Genomic DNA, 25666 nt, shown 5'->3' with positions numbered 1-25666 from the left:
TTTTATTTTTTGTTTCAGCATGCTTCATTTCTATTATGAACTTACTGAATCACATGAAGTACATTAAATGATGCTAGGCAGATAGAAATGCACATTCCAAAGAGAGTAGGGGCAAACAAAAAAGAAGGAAGAAGGAAATCCAGATGTTTAAGGTTGGTCCCTTTAACAAGGCCTATACAAAGACTTACTCGAAATGGATATGGAGGAAATTTTAGGCAGAACTTGAGACTTTGCTTTAGGCAATAGTTCTCTAGGTGTGACACCAAAATCGTACATGATGGTAAAAAAAAAAAAGATAAAATAGACTTGTTTCAAAGGTAAACTTTCGTGCTCCAAAGTATATTATAATTGAAATGAAAATTCTATAAGATTTGAGAAAATACTTGTAAATCTTGTCTCTATTAGAGGTGCCATACATGGAATCCAAGAAGAAATCATGACAACAAAGGATTAACTACCCTCTAAAAATGAACAAAGCTCTGAATAAGCAACTTTCCAGGGAAAATCTTCTTTTCCAAATGACCAATGAACACAGGAAAATTCTTAATATTATTAATCACTAAGTAGGTAAAATGAAAAACCATACTCAGATGCCAGTTGAATTCTGGTAGGCTATCTAAGCACAAATAAGTAGACAATTACGCAAGTCACTACAGATGTGAAAAACCCATGGGTTGGAATGCAAATTAGTGCTGCTGGGTTTGAAAATAATTTTCCAGTTCCTCAAAATATTAATGGGTTTGTTCACATGGGCCGAATGCACTTCTAGCTAGAGGTATTGCCCAGTGGTAGTGTTCTTACATAGCATGTGAAAGGCACTGGATTTGATCCTCAGAACCGCAAGAAAAGTATAGACACCAAAAATAGCTATCAATTGAGAACTCCATCCAAAGTAGATTGGGACCCATCTTCTGTGAAAATGAATGAAATACTCATTGATGCTACAATTGAAATGAATGTGGGCAACTTTATATTAAGTGAGAGAGCACAGACTCCATTTACATGCAAGTTGTAGCATGCCGTCATTCACAAATGAAAACATTATGTTAGTTTTTTTGCCAAGGACTGTGGAGAGAGATGGATGGGGAGTAACTGCTATTAGGAACCTGGTTTCTGTTGGAGGTCATGGAATTAGATGATGGTGATAGATGCCCAACCAACCATGTGAATAGACTAAAAATTACCAAATTGTACAATTTTAAAGGGAATGATCCTGAGTCTGGTAACACATCTGTAATCTCAGAACTGAAGCAGAAGAACTTTGATCAAGGCCAGCCTGGGCTACCAGTGAGCTCAAAACTAGTGTAGATTCTGTCTCAAAATAAGCCTCAAAGATGTAGAATTGAGCCAGGTACCGGTGGCTCATGCCTGTAATCCTAGCTATTCAGGAGGTTGGGATCTGAGGGTCACGGTTCAAAGCCAACCCAGGTAGGAAAGTCTGTGAGACTCTTACGTCCAATAAACCACCAGAAAACCAGAAGTAGCACTGTGGCTCAAGTGGTAGAACGCTCACCTTGAGCTGAAGAGCTGAGGGACAGCGCCCAGCCTCAGAGTTCAAGCCCCACAACCAAAAAAAAAAAAAAATGTGGAATTGATGGCACACTTCTGTAACTCTAACTACTCTGTAGTTGTAGACAAAAAGATTAAGGTTCAAGACTAGCCCAGTCAAAATGAGATCTTGTCTCAGGAAATGAGCTTGTCATAATTGTGCATGTATCTAATCCAACTATTCAGGAGGTAGAAGTAGGAGTATTACAGTCTAAGACCAGCCTGAACAAAAGTGTAAGACACTGTATAAAGGAAGCTAAAGAAGAAATGTACTCATTACCTTGCTCATGTAATTGTAACCCCTCTCTATGGTATTTTCACAATAAAAATAAAAAAAAATTAAAAAGAGAAGAAAAAGGCAGATGGGTTATAACTAAAGAGTTTGAATGCTAACCTAGAAAGTCTCAGGCCCTGAGTTCAAATGGGAACAAATGGTACAGGTGGAAAATGATTCTGTTGTAATTAAAATCTATTAAATGATAGGCATCATGCTTACACCTGTAATCTTAGCTACTCAGGAGACAGTTCTGATGAGTGAAGCTAACCGTAGCAAGAAAGTCTTAGAGACTCTTATCTCCAATTAACCACTAAAAAGCCAGAAAGGGAGCAGGAGCTCATGTGTCGAGCAAAGAAGTTCACTAGTAAATCTGAAGAAGTGCTGACAATTGGGGTTTTTTTGTTTGTTCTTTTGGTTTTTGGAGTGGCGTGTTATTTTATTTAATTTTATTGTAAAGATGCTATACAGATGGTTACAGTTACATAAGAAAGGCAATGAGTACATTTCTTGTCGATCATTGTTACCCCTTCCCTTGTTGTTGTCCTACTAACCATTCCTTCCCCCACCTCCCACACTCCTCCCCACCCCACTCCCACCCCTGGCCCACAGTTGTAGTTCGTTTCCAATATACTGTCTTATGGATATCTTCATTGCAATGGGTCATCCTGTGTCCTTCTTTCAGTATTTTGTTATTCCCCTTCCTTTCCCCAAATTAGAAAAATGTATATACAAGATACAGGGTACCAAAATCAAGTACAGTGACAACAGGGGATATACCATAAAGAACATACAAAGGAAACAAAAATAATCACATAGCACATTTAAAACAACAGCTAAAACAGATCTCTTGTGTGCTATCTTGGGTATCATTTCACTTGGCATTAACTTATATGGTCATACATTGCTTTTGATCTTCTCAACTCATCTGATAAGATTATCTTATACGTATACTAATTATTGCAAATAAGGGAAACCATGGGATAAAAATTTCTTTGGAACTGGCTACCTCACTTAAAATGATTTTTCCAAGTATTTCCATTTCCTAACAAATGGGGCAGTGTCATTCTTTCTGATGGAAGCATAGAATTCCATTTATACACTTGATCCACTCATCTACTGAGGAGCATCTGGCTACAGCCAGCTTTATAATTAATAGTGAAAAGCTAAAGCTGTTTCCTCTAAAATCAAGAACAAGACAAGGATGGTCACTCCCTCCACTCCTCTTCAATTTAGAATGCCTAGTTAGAGCAATAAGACAAGATGCAAACATAAAGTGAATCCAAATAGGGAAAGATGAAGTAAAACTCTCCCTTTTTGCCGATGACATGATCTTGTATTTAAAGAATCCCACGGGATGTGAAGGGTAAACAAAGGAGGAGGATGCAATGCTTGGTAAGAAATGTACGCATTATCCTGCCCATGTAATTGTAACCCCTCTGTACAGTATGTTCACAAATAAAATAAAATTAAATTAAAAAAAAAGGATCCCACAGACTCCACTCCCAAGTTATTTGAGCTGATTTGAAACTTTGGCAAAGTAGCAGGGTATAAAATTAAGCCTCCTGTATGCCAGTAATGAGAAGAGCACAGCTGAAATCAGGAAAGCAACTCTTTTTGTAATAGCCCTACGAAAAAATAAAATACCTAGGAACTAACTTAACTAAAAAAGTAAAGGACCTCTATGATGAAAACTTTAAAAACCTGAAAAAGGAACTTAAAGCAGAACTAAATAAGTGGAGGGGCTGAAAAGGTGGCTCAGTGGTAGAGTGCTTGCCTTGCATGCGTGAGGGCCTAGGTTCAATTCCTCATAAACAGAAAAGGCTGGAAGTGGCGCTGTGGCTCAAGTGGTAGAGTGCTAGCCTTGAGCTGAAGAGCTGAAGGACAGTGCCCAGACCCAGAGTTCAAGCCCCACAACCTACAAAAATAAGGGGAAAAAAGTGGAAAAACACCCCATTATCCTGGAAAGGAAGGGTTAACATTGTGAAAATGGCAATACCTCCAAAGGCTATTTACAATTCAACATAATACCCATTAATACTCCAACCTCATTTCAATGAATTAGAAGAAGGAAACAAAAAAAATCATATGGAATAATAAATGACCCCGAACAGCAAAAGCAATCCTCAGCAGAAAGGACAATGCTGGTGGAATAACTCTACTACAAGGCCATAGTAATCAAACCAGCTTGGTACTGGCACAAGAACAGACCTGAAGACTGATAGAATAGAATGGAAGACCCAGAAATGAACCCACAGACCTATAGCCAACTAATCTTCCATAAGGGAGCCAAAAAAATTAGAATGGAAGAAAGACAGCCTCTTCAGTAAATGGTGCTGGCAAAATTGGTTAAAACACCTGTAGAAAACTAAAGCTAGATCCATATATATCACCCTGCACCAGAATCAACTCCAAATGGATCAAAGACCTTGAAGTAAAAGCAGACACCCTAGGGTGTGTTTTTGTTTTTAACATCATGGGGCTTGAACTCTGTTCCTGGGTGCTGTCTTTTAGCTGAAGATCTCAAGGCTAGCCCTCTACCACTTAAGCAACAATGCCAATGTCCTGATAATTGTTTTTAATTGACAATTACTAGTTGGAGATAGTGTGCTTTGTAACCTATAACTCTCAATCTCTGTATGTCATAAGTTTTCACATATAAAGTTAAAAGGAAGTCAATGGAAATCCACTGAAATGAAATGAAGTAAAGCAAAAATAGAAGACTTTCCCTCACTTGACAAGTGTATTGGTACTTCCTTTATGTGGTAGACAAAGTGTCAGTAAGTTTCAACCTCAGGTTAAAGATGCAACTTGGAGGTATGAATCTTCCAGGATGTGAATCTGGATCTTCATTACTTGGGAAATGACAATGCCTTCTCATCTGTTTCCTTGTTTCCAATTCTATTAACATTTTTTCTTTAATTTCAAAAATGATAGGTGCACAATGTAAAATAAATATGTGCACCTTCACTAACATACTTTGAAAAAAAGCTAGCAAGTATTAATGACTACCCCACAAGACAATAAACACTATCAATCTCACCATCAATCTTAAGATCTTCTCTTCACTAACATATTTTGAAAAAAAGCTAGCAAGTATTAATGACAATAAACACTAGACAATAAACACTATCAATCTCACCATCAAACTTAAAATCTTCTCTCATCCTACGTACGATGTTTGTCACTCTCCTTATATCCAGGATCACTGTCACTTTCCCAAGTTTGGAAAATTTCTGCTTTTGTTTCTGTTTTATTTCCTCAAGATATTTTGATTGTAATATTTACTCACACTCAGTCTTTCAGTCTTTATTTTTTATTCATCTGTAGTATTCAATTACATAAACAAAAAATGACAGTACATTCTTGTGTTCATTTATTTATAAATTTTTTGGGTTTATAAATATTTAGAAGTATTTTGATAAAATGTTGCCTTTTAGCTTATGAATTATGTTATTATGAACTTATGTGTGTATGTACACATGTCTACACATACAATAGTTTCTGCAGAGTCAATGGTTTCTGACTTCTGCATTGAATAGTCACATGTAATAAAACCAACCTATTTTTATAACAAGTACACCAATTTTCACTCTTATTTTCAGTTTAGGAAATCCCATTGCTCTGCATAGCTAGCAAAGCTCACTGGATTCAGGATTCTTAAGTTTTGTTCATCTGGGCTTATGGTTGTAGTTAAAAAAAATAAAACATCTTTTAATTAGTAGTGGTTTAGAATTCAAATTTTTGTATTGACTATTATACCTGTTGCTTTTAGTTTACTTTTTTATTTCTTTTTTATTTATTCATTTATTTTTTAATTGTGAAAATACTGTACAGGGGTTACAATTGCATGGTCAAAGTAATGAGTACATTTCTTATCAAGCATTGTTGCCTCCTCCTTTGTTTCCCCTTCCCATCCCTTCCCATCTCCGCCCACTCCCTCCACCCATTACCCCCACACACACTTGCCAAAGTTGTAAAGTTTGTTTTTTGACATAACATCTTGTCTTGTACATCTCATTGTTGCAACGGGTCCACCTGTATCCCTATTTAAACAATTTTTCCCTTCCCTTCCACAAATTATACCAACATCAAATACAGTGAAAACAGGGGTTATACCATTGGGGAGGGACATATATTCACATATATGCTCATCAGCATATATATGTAACTGTATGTTTGTACGTATATGTGTGTGTAAAATAGTATCTGAAATTAAACTTACTTTTGAAAATTTGTATTGTATCCAGCATTTTACTCTTTATTTTTTTAATTTTTTATTGTTATTATATAGGTGATATACAGAAGGGTTACAGTTACATAAATCAGGTAATGAGTCTTTTTGGACAGTGTCACCACTTCCCTTGCTCTCTCCCAGTTTTTCCCTCCATTCTTTGCCACAAGTTGTAAAGTTCATTTTCCAACATTATGTCCAGTGAGTATCCAGTGAGTAGCATTGCTGATTTTTTTTTTTGGGGGGGGTCCGGTCATGGGGCCTGAACTCTGGGCCTGCGCGCTGTCCCTCAGCTCTTCAGCTCAAGGCTAGCGCTCTACCACTTGAGCCACAGCACCACTTCCGGCTTCTTTTCTTTTTGCTTATGTGGTGCTGAGGAATCGAACCCAGGGCCTCATGCATGCAAGGCAAGCACTCTACCACTGAGCCACCTTCCCAGCCTGCATTGCTGATTTTTTTTGTGCTTTTTTTTTTTTTTTTTCCAGTTGTGGGCTTGAGCTCTGGGCCTGACACTGTCCATCGGCTCTTCAGCTCAAGGAGCACACTCTACCACTTGAACCACAGCGCCACTTCTAGTTTTCTGGTGGTTAGTTAGAGATGAGCCTCACAGACTTTCCTTCCTGAGATGGCTTTGAACTGCAATCCTCAGATCTCAGTCTCCTGAGTAGCTAGGATTACAGGTGTGTGCCGCCAGCACCAGCTGCATCCAGTATTTTAGAATATTCCTATTAATTTTAACACCTTCTCTTTTATATATATATCAATATTGGGAAAACATGGTAACTTTGTGTATTTATTTCTACTTTTATTTTATTATACTTTTAATATTTTTAATATTAAATATTGTAAAATTGTTTTCAATATATTATGACTACAATGTGTCTTGATCAATGTTTAAAAATATTCGCTTAATACAGTTGGCCATCTCTTGCTGTGCAGGAAATGTCCTGACAATTGAAATGGAAGGGCTACTAGGAGCTATCAGTACTATGTTTCTGATAATATACAGAAAATTCCCAAAATATAGATATTGAAAAAATAATTTTCAGTGTGTATGTTATAAAAGATACATATATAGCATTTAATAACAGATATCATATTTATCATAGTGTATCTATGTTATGAAAAGATTATCTATTTATACCTATTTTTATAGATATATTTGTAACCATCAAATAAAGAGATATTCCTCATAATTTTGGATAAGACATATCAAGATTACGATGATCTTTTTCTCAGAATCTATTAATAATTCCAGTTGCTTTGCTGGTTTTTCATGACAATAATCTTACATTAATGATAGATAGTAACTTAGTCATTAAGAACGATTCTTTGTATTCCTTAAATAGTGATTTTTTTATATTCTTCCCAGTAGTCTGTTAATATTTTACATATTGTGTTTTCCATATGTTTTTTACTTGTTTTGGAATTAAAATTTTAATAACTTTAAAACATTTATTTTAGCCTTCCTTTTTCAATTGTCTAGCAGATTTTTTTCCCCGACTATTTGGTATAACTTGCCTTTGAAACTACCTGCACTTACAAATTATTTATCTTTCTCTAACACTTCCATTTCTCTAATGCCTACCAAGTGTTTTGTTAGTTTGCTTTTGGGTTTTGTTTTCCTTTTGGATTCTCTGCTGCTTCATAAAATTCTGATAATTGAGCTGAAAAAAAATCTGAGTATTTCTCTGTGATTTATAAATTTCAACTGATATGAAGCCATATGATTATTATAAATCATAATAATGGCCATGACATGTAAGACCTGTGTCTATGGTAGGAAAGCTATCCATGTTCGACCTCCTGCCTCAGCCACTGACCGGCATAAATGATCTTGCAAAACATTTTATTTTCATAGCCCAGGAAGTTGTAATGTTTTCAAGATAGTCTTCAAAGTGCTGCACCACATATACTATGGATTGTCTACTTGGTGACTCCAACTGTCAAAGGAAGTCCCCATACACATTGCAGAGAAAGGGACTCCCTCTAGTAAATATCTCTGATATTTACTAAGACAAGTGTATCTATGCCTATATATTTATGAAGACCGGCGTCAGTTATAAGTCATTGTCACTCATGTCATGATTGCTCAGATTTGTTTTCACATCAATCATATTTGTCTATACATTTGCAAGTTGTAAACAACATTTTCAATACCTTTATATAAAGTAGTTCACACTATACTTTCAACATTTTAATAGCAGCATTTTTGATAGATATTAGTCTTTTTACTTATCTATAATCTACCTTCCTTTGTCCTTCAGGTAACAACATGACTTAGTCGCTTATTAGTCCATAAAATCACAACTTTCCTTTGTTTATTTTCTGAACTGTTTGCTTTTGTTTTCATTCATTATATTCTTACATTATAATTACACATTTTCTTCCACATTACTGTTGATTATTTTCATGTTTTTTAAATATTTGACACTGACATTTCATCACTTTTATCATGCTTTTCCTCTCTAAAAATACATTTAAAGCTAGAAAATTACTCTAAAATTATCTGTACCCTACAAATTCTTGTTTTATTATTGCTTCCATTTTAATTATTTTCTAATAGTCCTTAAAATTTATGGTTTTCCTCTTAAATTGTAGAGAAGTATTTGCACACATAAAGATTTTCTATTTTTAAAGTTAAGTGGACTTGATTTATTAGAGCACTTTTGCATTCATAGAATAGAACAGAAATTACAGAATTCACAAATACCCTCTTCCCCCCATATACATCACAACTGCAGACATCCCCTATCGGAGTGGTACCAACTTATATTAGTGTTTTCTATGGGATTGCACAAATGTGTATACCCTTAGATCCAGCATTACAGCACAATACAAAATAGCATGCCTCCAGAATTCCCTGGTGCTTAGTTAATTCTTTTCCTCTTTCAAGACTCAGACAACTTTTTACCATCCCCATAGTTTCAAATTCAATAAAAGATGTTACATAGAATCATTCACTGTGTAACCTTTCAGGATTGGCTTCTTACACGGAGTGAAGAATAGATAAGTTTGCTTGTTTCCATTTCATTTTAGTTTGTCTAGGTGTACTTTATCTACTTATCCATTCACTTGCTGAAGGACACTTTGATTGTTTGCAATTCTGGAAACTGATATAAATATATCCCTCTGGTTTTTGTTTTTGAGGTTTTTTTTTTTTTGGTCCTGGACATAAGTTTTCACTCTATTTGGGCAACAATGTAGTATAATAATCAGACCATATGGATAAAGTATGTTTAAAATTAGAAGAAACTGCCAAACTCTTTGCAAGGAACTCTAATTCTGCAATTAATCAGCAATGAATGAGATTTTTTTTTGTTTCTCCTCATCCTTTTCGGCAACTGATATTGCCACTATTGTGGATTCTGGGTATTCTAATTTTGTTCTGATTTGTAATCATATTTCTTTGGTTTATCCTGCAATTCTGAGTACTATAATTGTGTGTAGAGTTGAAATGTGTCTCTTCTTTGATATAGTGTTTGTTATAACATCATAAATTTAATTTTTTTGTTCATCTGTTTATTGTTATAGTTTAAGAGTCCTTCGCATAGTTTGGGGTAATAACAGTCATTTATCAGATAATATTTTGTAAATATTTCCTCCCATATTGTGTGGCTCATCTTCCCATTTCCTTGACATTGTCACTTGTAGAGCAACTTTTAATGTTAATAAATCTTGTTTGGGCTGGGAAGGTGGCTCAGTGGTAGAGTGCTTGTCTTGCATGCATGAGGCCCTGGGTTTGATTCCTCAGCACCACATAAGCAAAAAGAAAAAAACCAGAAGTGGCGCTGTGGCTCAAGAGGTAGAGTACTAGCCTTGAGCTGAAGAGCTGAGGGACAGCGCCCAGGCCCAGAGTTCAGGCCTCACGACTGGACACGCCCCCCCAAAAAAAATCTTGTTTACCTATTATTTAACTATAATCTAGCTTTCAATATATCATCTATCAAACTACATAGTTTATCTGTTATTTATCTATCATTTCTTGTGCCTCTAGTGTTACATCTAAAAATTAACTAGTGAATCCATCATGATCACTATGTTCTGTTATTTTTTAAGGAGTTTTTTAATTTTGTTGTTGTTGTTTTGTTTTGTTTTTGTGGTGCTTGACATGGGGCTTGAACACTGGGCCTGGGCCCAGTACTTGAGGGTTTTTTTTATTAATTTTTTATTGTAAAAATAGTGTACAGAGGGGTTACAGTTACATGAGTAAGGTAATGAGTACATTTCCTATCTAGGATTGTTACCTCCTCCTTTGCTTTTCCCCTACCAACCCATCCCTCCCCACCTTCCTAACTCCCCCCGCCTCAAGTTGTAAAGTTCATTTTCAACATAGTGTCTTGTACTTCTCATTGTTACAATGGGTAAACCTATATCTTTATTTCAGCATTTTGTTATTTCCCTTCCCCTCCCCAAATTAGAAAAAATGTATATACAGCATTCAGGGCACCATAAACAAATATAGTGAAAACAGGGGTTATACCACGGGGGAGGGACATACAAAGCAACAAAGAAATCATCTTATAAATATGTTAGAAACAATTTCATGGAAGGAAAAACATTTGAATACTTATCTTGGGGTTCATTTCACCTGACATCAACTTATCTGACCTTTTCTGCTTGACTCAGACATATACTAGTTATTGCAAATAATGGAAACCATGGAACCTATGTTTCTTTGGGCCTGGCTTACTTTTCTTAATATGCTTTTTTCCAAGTTTTTCCATTTCCTAACAAATGGGGCGATGTCATTCTTTTTGATGGACGCATAGAATTCCATAGCTTTTTTGCTGAAGGCCACTTGAGGCACAGCTCCACTTCATGCTTTTTGTGGTTATTTGGAGATAAGAGTCTCATGAACTTTCTTGCCTGGACTATCTTTAAAGCAATCCTCAGATCAGAGCCTTCTAACTAGTTAAGATCACAAATATCATCCTGTAGTGAATGAATATTTTTATGAAAAGGACATGTCAATGTATTATTGTTTTGCATATATATATTTATTTGTTCTTTAATTAATGTCCAGTTGTTCTCAAAACAGTTAAAAAGACTACCTACATTTTATTAATTTTTAAATTAAATTTTGTTGAGCTAGCTATAGTTGTACATGGCTGTAATCCCAGAATTTAGGAGGGTGAGGTGACATGATTATGAATTCAAGACCACTCTGGATTACACACAAAGACTTTGCTTGAACACAAAATCAAACCAAATCTATTTATGAGAATTGGCTGTATAGTTCAGTGGTAGTGTTTGCTTTCCACATGTGAGACTCTGACAAAATCCACAGCATTGCCCAAAAGAAAAAATTAATGTTGATGAACAATTATGATCTTACAATTATGATCAGCTGAAGCTAGGCAGAGTTGGTCTATGTCTGTAGATCCAAAAGATCTGTTTCAGGTCAGCCTTGTCAGAAAATTTCTCAAGATTCTATTTTTAATTAACCAGAAAAATGCAGAGCTGCAGATATAGATCAAGTGGTAAGACAAGTAATTGTGAGGCCTTGAGTTCAAATTCCATACTATTTTTTTCAAAAAGAGCAAGAAAGAATACATTGTAATCATGTGGTATTTGGCAAGGTTTCTATCATGACACAACATATAACAGTTTGTAATAAATGAACTTGAGATTTTCTAAATAATATATTATAAATAATCTATATATCTGTGTAGTTTGTATAGCTTTTTTAAATTATGCAATGCATTTTCTTATATGCTCTATGGTTTCCCTCATTTGGAGTTATTGGTGATCATCATATTAGCTGGTGCTTAGATAGCAAAAATATTACTATAAAATTATTACAAGTGCAAAGTCAGGTTTCAGATTTCATATAATATGACTGGAACAAAACCTCCTATTCTCTCCAGTGTATTTCTCTTCACCTATATTGCTAATATACTCATTACATGATCAAGAGGACTTAAAACCAGAGAATTCACTTATCAATTACAATGTAACCACTAGCTATACATGGATGTATACAGTACCTTTATAGATATTAAGCTCAAACTGGAAGAACTCAATATTCTTCAAACAGTGAGCTGCAAGTGAAGTTGTACCTCTAAATCATGGTGCCTATTCAGTAGCACAGAAGGAAGTATAAGCATAACATGGATGTTTTACAAAGTCATTATGTTTTTATTTGTATGCTGGTACTGTGGCTTGAACTCAAGACTTTGCTCTTTAGCCCCTTGGGTTTTGTTGTTTTGTTTTGTTTTTTTACCTTCAGATGTCACTCTACCACTTGAATTACACTTCTAGTCTAGTATTTTTTGTTGGTTAATTGGAGAGAGACCTCTCAGATTTTTCTTCCTTGGATGACTTGAAATTAAGATCCTCAGATCTCAGCCACTTGAGTAGCTGAGATTATAGCCATGAGCCAGCACCAAGCTTCAAAGGTATTGCTTTGAGTAATAAAATGCTTGGCATCAAATACATATATGATCCTATTTATAAAGCATATAATAGTATTAAAAAGACAAACTTAGAGAGATGGAGAACAGATAAGTAGTTTGCAGAAAATAAGGAACTAAATCACACTATAAAGATAGAATAGATTCTTTTGTGGTGATAAAAATGTATCTCAATTGTGATTATGGTTATATAAATCTGTGCATGGAATAAATTGCTCAGAAACAAATATACACATGAATACATAAGTGGAGGTAAAAACTGGTGAAATGTAAACATGGCCATAGTCTATTTAACAATGTTGTAGCACTACCAATCCTTCACTTTGGCATTATATTATATAGCATGTTACCACCATAGGCAGCTAGAGAAACTTCAACTTCAAGAAGCTCCTCCACTTTCTTCAGGTCTAAAATTATTTCAAGATAAAGAATTGAAATCAGGGGCTAGGAAGGTGGCTCAGTGGTGGATTGCTTTCCTTGCATGCATGAGGCCCTGGGTTCAGTTCCTCAGCACCGCATAAGCAGAAATAGACAGAATTGGCACTGTGACTCAAGTGTAGAGCACTAACCTTGAGCTGAGGGACAGTGTCCAGGTCCAGAATTCAGGCCCCATAACCGACCCAAAAAAAAAATTGAAACCAAACCCTGGTGGCCTTTGCCTGTAATCCTAGCTACTAAGGAGGCTGCAGTTCAGAGTCAGCCTAGGAAAAAAAATCCTTGAGACTCTTACTGTCAGTTAAGCAGTAAAAGCCACAATTGGAGTTATGGACCAAGTGGTAGACTGTCAGCCTTGTGTGAAAAAGGCAAGCTAGAGGGCAAGGTCCTGAGTTCGTCTGAGTCAGAACTAATCAACTAAGCAATTAACTAAATAAAAGACAATGATTTTCCAAATATTATATATATATAAAATATTGATATTATCTAGATATGATAGAAATATAAATGTGCTACTCTAGATTGGAAAACTTGCACCTTGCTTCTGCTCTAGTTTTCCAGCATCTTAGTTAAGCTGTTTGGTTGCCCATTGAACCCAAGTTGTGCTTTGCTGACATATTATTTGATTTTCCTTTATTATTCTTGGAATATTATCATTAATGAAATGCTTCAATTTAAATTTAGGCATGAACTAAATGAGAAACTTACACCAAATTGCACGTATTTTCTAAGGGCTAGCTCCTAACCATGTTAATCCATGAGTAGTTGTTAACCTCTGCCTGTGATAACATCTCAACTATGATAGATTTTTATATTAGATTCTAAACTTTTTGAAGATTAAAATCAGTGGTGACCAACTTTAGCTGTAGAATCTATACCACACAATTGTGCTTATTGAGGTGAACAAAAAATAAGTAATGTGTTACTGACTAGGCTTGCTTCTCTCCTGGCATTTTTTTTTAACAGGGCTTCTTTTTACAGCTGGTTGCTCTTGCTGCTCTGTTCCTAGTGCTGGGATTAATCAAATGCCTCACCATATCAGAAAAAACACAGACTTTTGTAATGAAGATTGTTTCCCTATAAAGTCCCTTCAGCTTTCTTTAAAAAATAAAAACTAAGCCAGGTGTCAGTGGCTCACGCCTGTAATCCTAGCTACTGAGGATGCTGAGATCTGAGGATTGAGGTTCAAAGCCAACTCAGGCAGGAAACTCCGTGAGACTCTTATCTCCAATAAACCACTCAGAAAACCGGGAATGGCGCTGTGGCTCCATTGAGCTGAAGAGCTGAGGGACAGCGCCCAGGCCCAGAGTTCAAGCCTCACAACCAACAAAAACAAACAAATAAATAAATAAAAACTAAATAATTTTAAATGGCTGAAATATTATGTTCAGTTATTACTTATAAATCTTATTTTATAAGTCTAGTATTTAAGTTTTAATAATTCAAGTTGTTTTGTAAAATATTTATCTAAAACCTTACTGCAATAATTTTATTCACTAAAAAATTATTTGCCTTAAATATTTTTCAAAATACTATAGAAAATTGCAAAACCACTTACAGGAAGACATATAGTGCTTTACCAATCAAGTATATAGACTTAATGATGTCCTATAATGTTTTGATTATCAGCTGTTAGACATTTATTGCTAATTCACTTTCTAACATACTTTATTAAAAGCCATTAAAACCTACAGCTGCATCTCGCTATCATTTCCTAAATATAAGACAGCATTTATAAATGATCTCCTTGTTCAAAATACTGCCACTCTTTGGTGGAAGCCAGCAAGCTTTTATTCTTTACAAAAAGAAATGCTAAGTAATTCATTAGATGCCAGAGCTTTTTTTTTTTTTGCCACATATTGTACTTGTTCCAGTTCCATGTTCAAAGTCTCAAATTCCCAAAGTCCATTTTGATGAGGAAAACCTATAGCCTCAAATTAATACTGAAAATATTTTCTCTGAATGTCATGACACTGCTAGGAGTCAATATCTTAAAATATAAATGCACAGAGGGTCAATCTTTTGGTTCTGCTGACGACCCTCAGTATAGCTCTTATGCAAATATCCTGGAACCACACACTGAAGGAAAGAGATTGTATTTCCCTGGTAGTTCTGTTCATTCTGTGCAAGAGAAAATGGCCTATTGAAGAATTCATTATGCTTGTAAAAAATAATGTTAATTGTTTCTAGCCTTCATTTAATTGATTATTTGATGATTATGTTTAACTCATCTGTAGTATCCCCCAAAAAGAATTTCATAGAAATAAAAGACTAATATTATAAAGATATTCATTTTTGAAAAAATCCCTTTGAATTCTATGGAGTAAAAATCTATAATTCTTAAAATGATTTCATTCATTCACTAATCTGTATCAGTGTTAATTGTATCATTGCTACTATATCTTCTAAAAAGTAAGATATCTGTGATTAACACACTTGAATAGTATTTCCCATGTAACTATACTATGTTATAGTTATTGAAATATTAAAACACATTTTAAAAAAAAATCTTAAAACTCTTTCTCACTTGAAATTCCACATATGCCAGATACAACATCTACAACAGTAGAAAATAATAATATTTATTACAAAGCCTGAGAAGTTAAAATCAGCTACTTAGTATTTTTATTCACATTTAAGTAATTGAAATTTTCAGCTGATAAAGAATAAATTATTCCATTTCATAGACAAGGCTAGACAAAAATAGCCAGTGATCAGTACACAGAAAGAAAAAGGTTGTTGACTATTTCACAAAAACACTTGTATGCAAATCTAAAACCAGATAATTCTTTGGCCAAAGCTGCTAACTTGTCTCCTATTGACAAGCATGCAGATGATGTGGACAGAAGATGCATAGCAATTCCATTTAGACAATGGCCGACAGCTTTATCTGCAGTTTTGAAGGGTGGCAACCTCATCTCTAGCTTCCCTGCCCCATTCTTCCATATTGATTTTTTTTTTTAAAAACCTATCTGACCTCCATCATTAGACTCATAGACTATTGTCTTCAAGCTCTACACCTACTCTTTGCAAAAGCTCTTATTAATGTTTTAAACTGTCTGATTCCATCAGCAATGAGGGAACAAATCCCCCACTGTTTGGTGGTACATTAACTCCTTTTGGGTTACTGGGGAGCCTTTTAGTGCACTGAAAAGGTAATTTGCTAAATGGCATACTGATGGTTTGGAAAACTTAATTGGCCTCCAGAAAGTAGATAATTTACATCTGCAGTTTCAAGAGAAAGCCATGCAATTATTTGGAGAATCTGAGTGGTTTGAGAAAGGTATTCAAGTATCCAACAAAAGCAAATTTATGTTTCACTGAACTCTCTGGGGAGTGCCAGCTGTCCCTGTGGAACTGGCAGTGTCTCTGATGATCTTCTAGGTCACTCACAGTCTCAGTACAACATAAAAGGCCCTAAGAAGATTTATGTGGGTGTGCAGATCTCTTTTGCTCCTTCTTCGAGTTCAGACATTTCTTTTAGAAAATTATGGGACTTTGTACATCAAAGGCAGAGAAGACTAATAATGTCAGGAATATAATAGGAAGATACAGTAAGGAAAGACATTATGTGGGATTACGTTCAGCTTTTCAAGTCAATGCTGTATTACATATTACCAGTAAAGTCAGTTCTCCAGTAATCTAAACAAATATTATTGAATGTTGATACACACACATAAACATATATGTGAGATATATGATATATATCATATATATATATCATATATAATCATTTAAATAGCTGGAACACATAAATAGCATAACATGATATAAAGATATAAATAACTAGGTCAAAACAAAATTTTAAACAAACAATCTCCTTCCAGTTATAATGTATATATCATTTAGGTTGGTTGATGATACAAAACAAACAGTACTTTCAGTCACTAAGGGGTCAGCACCACAGACAGAGGTGATGTAATGTAACTAAGTATTGATGTAATGTAACTAAGTATTCAAGTTCTCAGAAAGAAAATGTAGCCACACTCTAAAGGACATTAGGAAGTGGAAATGAAGAGGCACGAATCCTGTGGCATTTTCACTAAAACATCCTGTTCCTTCTGCACATCTTGGGAATAACTCTGATTTTCAACAGCCTTACTTTGGATTTAATCCTAGGGGTCTGACCATTTAAAGATCATCTCCATGTCTTCAGAAATTGTTTATTATGTGGCACCCAATGGTTTACTTTGGAGCAATTCTAGTGGCACCTTAAGTCTTTGTTCCTTCCAATCTGATCGAGAGTGTCAACCTCTTATTTTGTTTTTAGAATGCTCTGTAATAGTGTCCCTCTTACTTTTTTCCTTTCATTTTCGTAACTACTCTTCTCTGACTTCTCTCAGTTCTTCCTTCCATCTGAAATGTGCATATGGATGTTCTCAAACAATTCTTTTCCTTCATTATCTCAGAAAGTTAATACATTTTCAAAGCTTCATCAGGATCTCTATGTTGGACATTTGATCCTGTGGTTGTAACACTTTTCTTCACCTTCCATAAGTGCCATACCCTCTCCTCACCAATTTGACATATTCTACAGCTAAGGGCACAGTTTTCTTTCCAAGGAAGAGCACTTTTCTAGCAGAACATTTCTGTGTTTGTCTGGCATAGGCATAACATGTATACTGTCATATTCGGTCACATTCTGCGCCTTAATGGCACCACCAACACTTAGTCATCCCATTTAAAATTGACTAATTCTAACCTTCACCTCACTGTGTGAAGTACTCATCACCTACATCTGGATTCTGCAATAGAATTAATGCTGATCCCTCATAACTCAGTGTTTCTTCTAAAAAGATGTGTTGTGTGAAAGTTGTGTGAAAACTTCCCTGCTGTATATGACTAAAGTCAAAACAGTCGTAAGCCCTTTCAGTTGTTTGAGAATTCTAAGCCACCGGTTACTTAGTTACCAAAGGTAAAAGTCACTAAAATAAAGTTGTGAAACAATTATGTGTGTGATTTTTCATTTTTGTATTTATTGGCTATCTTTCATACCACACTCCAATAAATAAAGCATGTACAAGAAGGCTACTTCCCAAACTACTTCCAAATACTGGCCCAAATAAAATGATAACTCTAACTCATAGTTTTGAGTTAATACTCAGAAAATCACTTGGTTTCCTAGTCTGCTGCCAGAATCACACGAGATTCCCTGATGTGTACACCATAAATAATTAATATCACGCCAGATGCCTTGGCGTGATATTAATCACAGAGTGGTTTACTCTATGGACAGAAACCCAAAGAGAGGGTTGCATTTTCTAAGATATATTTCTTATCATTCTATGAGAAATTCTACTCCAGCTTCAACAGCATTCCCAGAAACTTAGCATCCTGGAAAGAAAACACAAAATGGAAAACATAATTAAACTGATTAGATGAAAGTAGGTAAATCTTATTCTGTCATCAATGAAAAGGAATTTGATATAGAAAAAACAAACCTCCTGAAAACTATGTTCTTGGAGAGGAAAGAATAGCAGCTAAATTTGACTCTAGTTCATTTGGATTGTTTTGTATTTTGTTTAAAATGTTTTCATTATATAGACTAAGCTGGCTTCAAACTCACAATCCTCTTCCTTCATGCCCCAGGTCTTGAGGCTTCCATTTCCCTAGTAATGGGACTACAGGTATGTACCAAGAAACTTGGCTAAACCTTTATTGTGTAATGAAAATAACATCTGATTTTATTCTGTGTGACTTGTAATATTATTCCTCCATTATATATAAATCTATAGGTAGTGGTATAACATGTAGGCAATTAAAATAATTTGCTTTTGTGTCTTTCAAGGTAAAAATCCGACAAGAAAATCAAAGGGTCAATAGTGTGAGTAAATTTTAGCAGACAAACCAGATGACAATCAGTATTATTTGAAAAAGGTGAAAATATACACCAAACATAGAATAAAAACACATTCAGAAAGAGATACCTGGTGAAAATACACACCAAACATAGAATAAAAACACATTTAGAAAGAGATACCTTTGTCTTTGTCAGTCTTTTACTACATGTGGGTATTCTGCTACTTGCATGCATTAAGCACATTGAAGGCCACACTATAAAATTTTCATTTTAGGATTTTTTTTCTTAGAAAAGAGAATTTTCAAGGAGGATTGAGAGTGTTTTGCTGAGAATTAGATCAAGAGTTAATAAATTGTAGTATATAATTCTTCTTTCCACTCTATACTATAGTCTACCTCTACTAAAAACTGCTCCCTGGTAGTCCTTTAAAAGTTACTCCTAACCCATCTATCAATGTGGATTTTCTGAATCCTACCTTACTTTTCCCCCCTCAATATTGGAGATTGAATTCAGAGCTTTGTATTTGCTAAGCAGATGCTCCCGCATTTGAACCATGCCTGCAACTCTTATAACAATATTTGTTTTCAAATATGGTGTTACATTTATGCCCCTACTGTCATAGAAAATGATCTTCCTATGTACATCTCTTGCTTAGTTTTGCCACTGTGCCTGCTTGAGAGGGTAGCTTAAAGCTCCAGTTGTGGTATGAAGTATTCTCTTGACCAATCCTAGTACATTTGCTAAAATTACTGAAAAAGAGAAGTAAATGAAAACAAAAAATATGGTGCTCTGCTACAAGGAGTGAGGTAGCATGAAAGAGGGAAAAACAAATAATGAGAGAGAAAGAGAGCATGACAGAGAGACAGAAAGAAAAGAAGAAAATGGATTGGTGAGGAGTGAAGAAGAAGGAAAAGGAGGGAGGGAGGAAAGGAAGAAATAGAGAGGGAAAGGAAGAGGGGGAGGAGTGAAATAACCAAGTATTTATTCTTATAAAAATCAAAGCTTAAACCAGGTTGAGTGGAATGGCTCAAGCCTATAATCTGAGCTGCTTGAGAGGTAGAATTAAGTGGGTTGAAGTTTGAGGCAAGCCTGGGCATCAAAATTTATGAGACAGTATTTCAAGGAATAGCTAGGTCAGGTGGTCCATACCAGTCATCCCAGCTATGAGGGACGCAGCACAGCTGGGAGCAGTGGTGTGTGGTACTGAAAAAAGAAATAGTGGGTAAGGTTCAAGTGACAGACCACATGCCTAGCAAGAAAGAGTGTCTGAGTTCAATCCCCAGCACAAATAAGTAAGTAGATTGATAAATGGTTCAGCCAACATCGAGTAAATAGTAACATATTTGCTAAATATAAGAGCAGTGATAATTGCTTCAGAAATCTTAATTTTAAATGTGTGCAAGCATATACATTGATTTGATGGAGTGATTATCATCAGGCATTAAAATACATCAGTCAAATTATTTCTTTACTTATTTATTTTTTTGTTCAAGTTCTGGTTCATGAAATCAGGGCCTGGGCATTCTCCCCGAGTTTTGTTTTGTTTTGTTTTTCTCAAGGCTAGTGCTCTACCCTACCACTTGAGAGACTCCAATTCCAGCCTTCTGGTGGTAATTTGGAGATAAGAGTCTCACAGAATTTCTTGCCTGTGTTGGCTTCAAAGTAAAATCCTGAGATCTTAGACTCAGTAGCATGAGCCACTGATGCATAACCTCTTGTTGTTATTTTCAATAAACACCAATATTTTGGTTTGCTAACACATTTTAGTTCAAATTATTTAAAACAAATATTATCTTCTAACGGTTTGGGTATGTACAATATGATAAGCATGAGTCACAATTATATTTTAAATACGCAATTCTCCTCTTTAAGAAACTGTTTTCATATTCTCTCACTTTTTGCTCCTTTCTAATGTCCTGTATTTTTATTCCTTTCCTTTATCTAAGAAATAATAAACCAAACACTTTATGATTTAAAATTGAGTCTGACTAGTCAATTATATAATTTTTCTATCTCTTGTACATTTAACCACAAAATCATTCTGGAAATAACTATAAAATAAAACCATATTTTTCAAACACATTTTGATGTAACTTTAGTTGGAGATCAGAAATCTATAAAAAGTAAATGTTAGTGCATTACACTGAAAAAAATCACCTACTTCTAAAATAAATAAACAACCCAAATTAACAGTTGTCACATAACTGGAAACTTGCAGAAGAGCTCTCTGAACTGAATCTAAGCTTTGGACTAAGTCAAAACTATGTGTTTATATTATTTCTAGGTTAATTGAATAAATCAGACCCATGGTACCCACATTTCACTCCATCTCTACTACCCAGGAAAAAAAAGTTCTCTGGATGTTTTCAGAGAGTGAGGTATATAATCTACATAACCCCAAATTTGCTTGGTGATATCATTAATGATAAGTATTAATCCTCTGTCCAAACTAGAGAATTATGACACAAAAATAGTGATGAATTAATTCTTCAAAGGTAAAAATGAAGGTTATTAAAATGAACTTGGGTCCTGTTGGCCTAGATTTGACCAAGTGGCAGAGAACATGGCAATAATTTGAGTAGTAAGTCTTTTTAAAGTAGATTCTGCCTCTGCTGAAATATTTTTTCTGTTAACAGATATAAAAAATTACTAGGGAATTATCAAAACATATTATATTCCCTTACACTGAGAGATCTTAAGCATGACAGTTTTTACATGCCATGTAGTAGTTAACAAGGAATTTTTCCATGAAGGAATTAAAACTATTAGAAATTACTTATAATAAATCACATATACAGCACTTAAACTTCTAAAGCATTCACAGAAGAACAATGTTTAGACTTCTCAACAGTTCACAAAGCAGATATCATGTTTCACAAATGTTTATGGAAAGGTTTGCGCATTATTAACTGGCAGTTTCTTCATTTCAGGGAAGAAAATTAAGCTTTAGTAGAATGAATTCCATGTTGTCTAATTATCCAGCAGTTCAAGAATCCTTATCTATTCACTGTCAAACAATTCCTGTTTTTTTTCTATATCACAATGTATAACATGTCTCATATTGCAGCAAGCTCTCTCTCTCTCTCACTCTCTCTGTCATCTATAGCTCATTGTGTTAGACAAACAAAAAGAAAATGTCAAATAAATGATCTGTCTCCATTTATATCCTATTTTATACTTCTGTACAAGTTTGGGAAAAGTGTGAGGTGAATATAAAAAATACTCTTCCTTTCTTCATTGATGGCTTTTTCCTTTAGGTGATAAAGTGGAATGAGTGAACAGATTAGCTGCATGGAATTTACAGCTTTTAAGAAATGGCAATAATTACTAAAGAGCCTTTGTAAATTTCAGTAAGAATAATCTCTTCTATTCACACGTTGTGATAAATTGTTGAACTCGGTAGATCATCAAGTAAATAAGTGCAAAGGGAGATCTAATATAATCTATGGCTATCAATAATTACATTGTAATATTCAACTGACATTTAGTTGGTTTTCAAAAAAGTTAACCAATATTGTTTTTTAAAATGTTTTATAATGAAAAATTACAAGTCACAACACCCTTCCCCCTCTATCACTTCTTCCATTTCTCATTAGAGGAAAAATATCACTTGTTCCTATTCTAGAAATCTCTTTTAATTATTCTCTGATCCTATATACTTTCTTGATTATGAAATTCTATGTCCCTATATTCTTTGGGTCCCAATATATTCACAGCCAACAACACTTACTCTTGCCAACAAAACTTTTTTAAGGGGATGAAAGCATGAATGTCTAATTATTGCATCTGATAATCCTGTGATCACATACATCCTTTTTTCAGTAACAAAGTAGCCACCCAAAGAGATTATTTTAATAAATGCACTGCAGATGCCTCCAACAAAAGTACTGATTTTTCTTTCAAAATTAACTGAAATCAAAATGAGAGCTGTTTTCTAATAAGCCCCTCTCATTCCTTTACTTGTTTATAATTTATTTACTTAAGCAATTACAGACTAGCAATGAGGTGAGCATTTGACTGGTTTGGCAAACTACTTCTGCTTAACATTTCCCCAGATACAAGTACTGACAGGTGCTTTCATGCACATCCTTGAGTTTGAAATGCTGACTTAGAGTTGGTTATTTCAGTGACTCCATCTCCAAAGGAAATAGGCAATGGTAACTTTTACTTTGTCTTATTTCAGCTACACATAGAGAAAGGCTGCCCCCTCAGCCACCAAGGTGGGAACTGCGGTCTGACACCCAGTGGCATCATTCTAAAATTCCCTGGTTTCATTTTATGCTCCATTGACAGGGGAGTCCATCTACATTAATTAATTGACAACCAAACTAATAGTCTAGCAAACATGCTGTAATTCCCCTAAAACGTAATTAAGTCTTCCATGTCGTAATTCTGCTCCCACATCTCCAGCATAGAAAAGAAAAAAAGAAAAAGAAAAAGGACTGGGGAACTGTGTAAAGAGCATATTGTAAGAATCCAAATCAATGATAGCTCTTTCTGCTCCTCAGATGATCATTTCTGACCTATCTAGGGCAAAAGAACCCCTAAGGATCTCAGTGACATAAATGTCCCTGCTCCCTTTCTGCCAAGCAAGCAGGTTTGTGCTAAGTGCTAAGTGACACTTAAGAATGATTTTTTTTTCCCTTAATCTGTAATTGCTACTCTCAAGGCAAAGCAAAAAAAGGGGGCATCAGCCCACCAACAAATATCATCCTGATTGCCTCCGGACTTTACATTCAAATTGTGAAAGAAAGTATGGATATACATTAAATGTATTTTATTAGCAGTTATATGTGGCCCATAAAATTTATAGACAAACCTTTTAACTCCTGCAGTTTTTTAAAAGCATGACATCTTTTCACAGAATTGATTATGCATATGTTGTCACATGCATTTACAAGCCCGTAAAAGTCCATCCTTGTACTTCCACACTCCCCACCAGGCTGATTGTGTTCCCTGGAATTGAGCTGAGTTCTTTCTAAAATTTCAGGCATTGGCTATAAATTTGTAGTATAATGCTTATACTCACTGAACATTCTTTTTTGTATTAAAGCAGGTTGTTGATCAAGGTCACTTGGAAAGATCATAATTTTAAAGCTTCAAAGGAAGATTCCAGAAAGAAAACTCAAGAGAAAAGCCGGTTTAATTAAAGTTGCTGGTTTGTTACAAACCTATTTACTTCTACAAATTTCTGGAATTCAGTGACAAATGTATTTTGTAGCATTAATTCATCAGAATGCCATCAAAATGCAGCTCAGTTCTCCTAAAGAAGCAAAATAAAACTACTCAGCTTCTGCCTTCTGAGGTTCTGCTCTGATCAAGCATACTTGAGATTTACAGGCTGGAGAGTGAGAACTAAGTAAAAAATGTGTGTTTCTTCAGACAAAATTCTACAGGTGCAGCTATACTTGGGGGGCTGGATGAAAAAACAGTTCAGATAGTCACATATACAACTTTGTGTGCTATAAATCATTTGGCAAATTAGAGCCATTTACAATACTTTAGGAGTGGTTAAACCACTCAACTTTTTGAGTTTCACAAAGTGTGTAACAGACAGAATCACTTTTAGCTACATACAGAAGACATAGAAGCACTCTCATGAAAAATATGAGTTCATGTTACTTTTAAAGAAAACAATGAGCAAGATACATACAGATCCACAAGGATATTAGGTAAGCAATAAGAAAATGTTTACCTAAAAGACTGCAGTGATATAGTATGCCAAATATATTTTCTTTATTCTGTTGTCACCTGGGAGACTTCAGAGAAGTAAAATATCAGACTATTTTCTCAAGCAAGATATTGTCTCTGTTGGATCTAAGAATACTCATTGAAGAATTAAATAAAATTATTCAGCATCTCCTGAACAGTGAAAGCACATAGCATTTTTTTTAATGTTCTTCCTGTTAAACCTTAGGGAAAGTCGCTGAGTCTTCTTACACAAGAAATAATAGCATCATCACTTACCTGCTAAGTAGAGGAAATAAAATTCTTCTCAGCTCCTCCAAGGAAGGGGTTGAGTAGATCTCCAGGCTCCCCTAAAGCTATTTCCACAACAGTTGTCACCCACCCAGGAACATGCCGCTTATTTCAAGAACTGTGGGCCTTGGAGTATTTCAGTCCTTGCTGCAGAGCCCATGGTTTCTCCGTGCTTCTAAGAACTTCCACTTCACTCTTCTGACTGCATTCCTCCCAGCCTTCCTATAGAAAAATGGTTCTTGAAGTTGCTTTTGAGTTCAGCAGAGGAGCAGAGTGCCCCAGTACTCCTTAGAGCTGGGTGCTCTAGGGTGATTTTTCGTCCATTCGTGGAGAGGGTCAGAAGGCACAGGTTTTCAGTTGCGAGGGGCAGGGTGCTCGGCTGCCAGTGGCGACGACAGTGGTGGCAATGACAGCAGTGGCGCCAGCGCAGTTTTGTCCCCACGGCTGCAGTCCAGTCCGACACTGTCCATCCCCTCAGGTGCTGAAGTAAGGGGTCCGGAATCCCCAGCCCGATCCCAAATCGCACTAGCTCCAATCAGCGTGTCGGAACAGCTCTCTCGTCTCCCAGCTCCCTGGGCTTTCGTGGGCGCTTTATTTTCCTTGGTAAGGGGTGATTATCTGCACCCACGTAAGACCCTCACATGTATTTGAGGGCAGCTTCGTTGGAAAGACAGGAATCCGTGAGAAAAAAACGATCTGAGCCTCTCCTGACTTTTCAGTGGCCCTGAACGAGTTTGCTAATGGTAAAAATGAAAGAGAAGGCAGGAGCACGCGCGCGCACACACGCGCGCACGAAAGGAGAGAGAGCGAGCGAGGGAGAGAGAGAGAGAGAGAGAGAGAGAGAGAGAGAGAGAGAGAGAGAGGGTACTGGGGAAAATCCAGAGCTTCTTTGGAAAGCTCCTGGGTATTTAATTACATAAGATGAACATTTTGGAAGACTCCAGTTCGGGGATCGGTATTTACATTTGGAGAAGCCCTAT

General features: G+C 35.5%; 1 protein-coding gene across 1 annotated transcript in view; it reads right to left on the bottom strand.

Moving 5' to 3' along the window:
• The window catches only part of Sntg1 (syntrophin, gamma 1), an 852919-nt gene extending 828038 nt beyond the window's left edge, over positions 1–24881 (bottom strand). The window contains exon 1 of the mRNA XM_013009280.1: positions 24675–24881. The gene's annotated coding sequence lies outside the window, so the exon portion shown is untranslated. The remainder of the gene's footprint in view (positions 1–24674) is intronic.
• Between the last annotated feature and the right edge of the window lie 785 nt (positions 24882–25666).

Source organism: Dipodomys ordii, unplaced genomic scaffold (genome assembly GCF_000151885.1).
Source record: "Dipodomys ordii isolate 6190 unplaced genomic scaffold, Dord_2.0 Scaffold9, whole genome shotgun sequence".
Classification (NCBI taxonomy): Eukaryota; Metazoa; Chordata; class Mammalia; order Rodentia; family Heteromyidae; genus Dipodomys; species Dipodomys ordii.
The sequence above is the reverse complement of the archived record's forward strand: the minus strand, read 5'-3'. Positions and strand labels throughout refer to the sequence as shown.